We start from the raw sequence: 6,000 nt of genomic DNA on the forward strand, positions 1-6,000 counted from the left end.
GCCTTATGAGATGTTTGACATTCCCATTGTGCTTCAAAGTAGAAAATTCACAGTTTAATTCAGGCTTTGTGGTCTGCATCATGCTGTTTAGTGCTTCTTCATGATCCAGTCAAGTCTGGTTGATGACGTGTCAGCACGAGGATGTGCAAGAGTTGCGTTGTGCTGTACAAATGGGAAGCGTATTTAAAGCATACAAATTCTGGGATAAACCATGGAACATCTTAAGGAATACTAGATTTACATTTATTATCAAGTGAGAGCTTCATTTTAGCTAAATCATGCAGGAAAATTATTTGGGGGTTCTGCTGGGCCTATCTGTCCAGGGTCATTAGAATCACGCCCCCCCTTCCGGCACATTTTGATGTCAATGTGGGAGATATTTGTATCTGACTGCCTCTACAATAACATATCATCCAGCCCAGCATCTCAATTGACCTACATATACTATGTTCTTAGAGTATCTACTTTTTTTGTTATGGAAATGTGCACACTTTTGAGTGTGTAGCTAGAGAGTGTGCAAGCATTGAGACATAATATCACATCAGAAAATTGCATCTTGAAACCACAGACCGCTTGGTTGCATTGTCACATGCATCCTGTGACCACACCGACCTGTCAATCATCCGGTAATAGTTGTTATGACATACACGTTCCTCAGTTCATTTATACAATCATTAATTCATTATTTCATTTAATTTACTCTACCCCACAATGATTCCTACTGTATTGTAGAGAAGAAACAGCATGGCGTTGAAGATCGCGGGTCTTTCTTATGGAGATCCACTGATGTTTTACAGTACATACTGTATGATGCATGTAGTACTGTGTATTGGGTAAGCACGACTTGATCATCAGGTTCCTAAGAGGTGCCCGGAGTTTAAATCCTTCCCGGCCAAGCCTGTTCTCCTCCTGGGATTTCTCAGTGGTCCTCACGGGCCTTCAGAGACCCCCTTCGAGCCGCTAGAATCAGTTGGACTCAGGGCCCTCTCTCTAAAAACGGCCCTGCTGATCGCGCTCGCCTCCATCAAGAGGGTCGGGGACCTGCAAGCGTTCTCTGTTAGTGACGCCTGCCTGGATTTTGGTCTTAGGATCACATGAAACCCATGTGATCCTAAGACCGCGACCGGGCTATGTACCCAAGGTTCCTACCACGCCGTTCAGAGACCAGGTGGTGAACTTGCAAGTGCTGCCCTGGGAGGAGGCAGACCCAGCCCTTCGTTGCTGTGTCCGGTACGTGCTTTGCGTACCTGCTTGGACCGCACTCAGAGCTTTAGATGTTCTGAGCAGCTTTTTGTCTTTGTCAACCCCCTTGTGGGTCCGAGCTCACTCAACAAGGAGTGTTGCGTCCTCGTGGGCACTGGCCAGGGGTACCTAAATATGTAGAACAGCAGTTTGGGCAACACCTAATACCTTTGCGAGATTTTACAATCTCAGGGTTGAGTCAGTATCCTCCCATGTCTTCTCAGGTCTGAGCCGGTAGAACTCGGTAACATGCTGATGAACTGACCAGGTGGATCGCTTGCACCTAGTGCCCTTTCCCTAAGTCAAGGTAAAATTGTGCACTTACTCTCCCAGGAGATTCCATATATTCGGATCCCTGGATGATTCATCCCTAGCCCTATGGGTCTGCAATTCAGCAGAGGAATTCGCTGACCCAATCCACTACGGGTACTTAATCTACCCGTACTGGTATAAGTGCTCCACAGGTCCGGACTCCTGCGTGGACTCCTCCTGTGTGTATTTTCCACGGTACGTTCCCCTTGCGAGTGGACCCGCGTCTCCCTTAGGCAGTGCCAGCTGCCCTCCGGTCGCTGTGCTGTAGCAACTCCCCCCTCTTTAGGCTGGATCTACCACTGCGCCATTTTTTCCAAGTGCAACCTAAGGGGCCCATGTGATGTATCTCGCCACTTACCTCCCCGTTGCTGGGCAGGTGTGGTCTCTGCACGGATCCACACTTTGCAAATCTACTTGAAACAGTAGACCATCCGGGCTATTTTGGAACACTTTTTCTAAACATACTACGATTTGAGACATACTTATTCTTGTCTTCTATACTCTTTGGGGTGGATAGTGTACACATTGAGACGCAGCTCTACTTTACCTTATAACTTCTGGTGCCCCGCCCAATAGTTGTGAGCAAAGTTCATTAACTTTACAGTATTTCCTGCTGTGAACTAAATCTTTGAGAGAGGTCAATGTTTGTTTTTCTGAGTGCTGTGCACTGATTACAGATCTGTGATAATCATAGGGAATTTTCCATTCTAGCCACAGTCCAGATTCAGGATAGTCTGTTTATGTTTGCTCTGGAGTATTGTTGAGTAATTCTTAATTTTATATTTGCAAGCAGGACTTTCTTATTGCCAAGGCAAGTATCTTTTTTTTATACCGATACAATAATGATAAAAAAGGATTGAGTAAAAACAGGGATGGGACTAAATCACTGTTTATCCTCAAGCTCTCAAATCCCTCTTCTTCCTAGAAGTCAATGCAAAGCACACTGAAGCTCTGACCTGCTCTGTCACCTTCCTCTGAAAGAATTAGACCTCACTGAGACATATGGACAGTTTAACTAATTAAATTAATTGTTGTCTCTACAACAAAACCTACCCTGCCGAAAAGTCCAGCATGTGTTGTGTTTTGGATGCTGGTCCCTAATGGCATGCTGGTGTGCTGGTGTCACTACTAGTCTTCTTAACCAATTTAATCTGCCTGGAGTATAAAGCCATGCAGGTCGACCATTTTCACCTGCATTGCATGCTTGACCAGCACCAGGACAGGACTACTCAGCCTGGACCAGCATTGGAATTATGCTGGTCTATTTAGCTCAACAGAGCAGCTCTCTTTGATTCAGCCATAAGATCCAGAAAAACTCTTTGAAACTTTAAACACTAAGAAACCTTGAGAGTACAGCCATTTCCCACAGCAAGACATGTGTTTCCTTGTTTTTTTCTGAGTAACGAGATCAGACATAACTGTGGCCTTTGATGCTCACTGATTGTCATCCTGTTGGTACAAAGTTGCCAAATCTATTAACAGCGCACACATCCGATCACTCCTCACATGCTCGTAAGCCCTCAGGCTGTGTATTCCTCTGTAAACCCATTATGCTGTGGCACAGATTTGGTCCACTGGCAGCTTGACTCTTCCTCATTCCTGACACACTTAAATGGGACCTATTATGCAAAATTCACTTTTACATGGTATTTGTACATAAATGTGACTCGGCAGTGTGTGTACACAACCACCCTACAATGTTAAAAGTCCACCCACTCCTCTTTCTTATATTTCTATATGTCAAAATAAATGGTTTTCATTACTGCCTCCCCCACAACTGGTGACGAACTCCACCCCATTACCATAGATCCTCCCCCGAGTGATCTTCACACAGTCCGCCATTTTTTCCGCGCTGGAGCATAATAACGTAAGAAGAATAATGTCTCAGCTTTGTAAGCGTCATAAGTGTTCTGTTGATGGCTGTAAAAGTGAACATAAGAGTCTTCATGTACTCCCGGCATCTGAGCCACTGAAGATGCAGTGGACAATTTTAGTTTTTGACGGAAATGTGCCCAAAACATAAAATTTGTGTATATTTGTGGAAGTAATTTTACACCCCACTGCTTTGTGAATGAAAGTGTCAATATAAAGCAGGATTTTCAAATAATGTGATTGTCAAGCATGGATCAGTACCAACTGTTTGTGTTCCAGCTTTATATCCTGAAGATATAAGTATCACACTTAATATTTTGTGAATATTTGCAAATCGCCTTTCTGAATGTGCTTGTTAGCTGATTCCACTGCTAATGCTGCTAAAGTTACCATTGGTTCTGATTGTATTCATGGAGTCCACAGCTATATTGGGGACATGGAGCAGCAGATCATTTGCATTTAAAGAAACTCACAAGAAATCAGCATGTTTTTGATTCCACCCAAAAAGTGGCATTTACAACATGGCATAAATGATCTGTGGGGTATTTTGCACTGAAACTTCACAGACACATTCTGGGGACACCTGAGACTTATAATACATCTTGTAAAAAGGGGCATAATAGGTCTCCTTTTGTAGGAAGGAGGAGAAGGCAGACGGGAGGTGTGGATTCAATCGCAGCTTTATTAATGAACAAATAATAACTGTACAAACACGGGAAAAATAAAAGGTCCACAATGGGAAAAGGAAACTAAAACACTGGGAGACCTCAAGCGAACAAGATACAGGAGCAGCGAACATGAACAAACATCAACATTCAAACAACGATCGACAAGGACTGAACAAAGAACCAGGGTTTAAATACAAGAGGAACAAACAAGGGAATGAGGGACACCTGGGGGAAACAATCAGGGAAGGAGAAGCAATCAGGGGAACACCAATCATAAAAAGAACTACAGAGGACTACAAAGACCAAACAGGAAATAAACTAAACTTCAAAATTACAGCACAAAACAAGACAACAGTGAACATGACAGAATAAAAGAAACTACAAAAGGACTACAAAAACCAAAAACAGGAACTAAACTAAACTTCAAAATAACAGTACAAAACCAAAAGACAACAGTGAACGTGACAGAATCCCCCCTCAAAAGGACCGGATTCCAGACGGTCCTAAGAAACAAGAAAATAGAAAAAATAAACAAATTTTCAAGGAGAGGGGCTAGAAAAGGGGGAAAACAGACAGACAAAAGGGGGCACAAGGGGCACAGGGACAGTCCAAGGAGGCACAAGGGGAAATTAGGCAGTCCACGGGGGCACAGGGGGCAATTAGGCAGTCCACGGGGGCACAGGGGGCGGGCAGGCAGACCAGGGAGGCTGAAAAGGCGGGCAGGCAGACTATGGGGGTGTGAGGTGGGGACAGGGTCAGGTGGCCTGGGGGGCATCCAGCGGGTAGGGACAGGTTTAGGAGGCCAGGGAGGTGGCCACAAGATAAGGACCGGTTTAGGGGGCCTGGGAGGAGGAGTGGCCACTGGGGAAGTTGGCAGAGCCAAGGAGGACTTCTGAGGCGGAGCAGTCGAAGGCTTGGGTGGCGGCGCCATGGAAGGCGTAGGCGGTGAAGGCACGGAAGGCAGAGCTGAGGGAGCCACTGGAGGCGCTGGCTCAGGGACGGTCGAGGCTACAGGCGCCGGCCCGCTGACATCGTGGCCGACGAGGGCTCAGGCTCGCTCACCGTGGCCGACGAGGGCTCAGGCTCGCTCACCGTGGCCGACGAGGGCTCAGGCTCGCTCACCGTGGCCGACGAGGGCTCAGGCTCGCTCACCGTGGCAGGCGTGGTCCGGGAGGCGGAAGCCCGTCTTCTCTTCCTCCTCCGGGCAGACGAAGTGGACCGTGCAGGCTCATGGAAACGACTGGTGTGGGGGTTTGCTTGCTGACAGGTGGGGCAGGCGTGAAGGGAAGAGCCATGGGCGCGTGGAAGGTCACCACTGCAGGAGGTGAGGTAGGGTCCTCCTCTGCCACGCCCACAGTGAGTGGCGAGTCGCTGACCAGCAAAGTCTCTTCCATGATCTCCTGCAGTGTCCAGCCGCGCGACGCCGGTGGCAACCGCTCCTTCAGCGAGGGGTTCAGGTTACCCCAGAAGAAAACCACCAAGGCCGAGTCCGGGAAGTCAGAGATTTTTGCCAGCTCATGGAGGTCCCGGACGTGGTCTTCTACCAGTCGGTCCCCCTGCGTCAAACAAAGCAGCTGGTAGTTGTCCTGCTGGACCGCTGGATCCATTTCTTGGTCGATCGTTCTGTAACGCTTGTGTGGAAGGAGGAGAAGGCAGACAGGAGGTGTGGATCCAATCGCGGCTTTATTAATGAACAAATAATAACTGTACAAACACGGAAAAAATAAAAGGTCCACAATGGGAAAATGAAACTAAAACGCGGGCAGACCTCGAGCGAACAAGATACAGGAGCAGCAAACATGAACAAACATCAACATTCAAACAACGATCGACAAGGACTGAACAAAGAACCAGGGTTTAAATACAAGAGGAACAAACAAGGGAATGAGGGACACCTGGGGGAAAC

Source organism: Xyrauchen texanus, chromosome 8 (genome assembly GCF_025860055.1).
Source record: "Xyrauchen texanus isolate HMW12.3.18 chromosome 8, RBS_HiC_50CHRs, whole genome shotgun sequence".
In the NCBI taxonomy this organism is placed as follows: Eukaryota; Metazoa; Chordata; class Actinopteri; order Cypriniformes; family Catostomidae; genus Xyrauchen; species Xyrauchen texanus.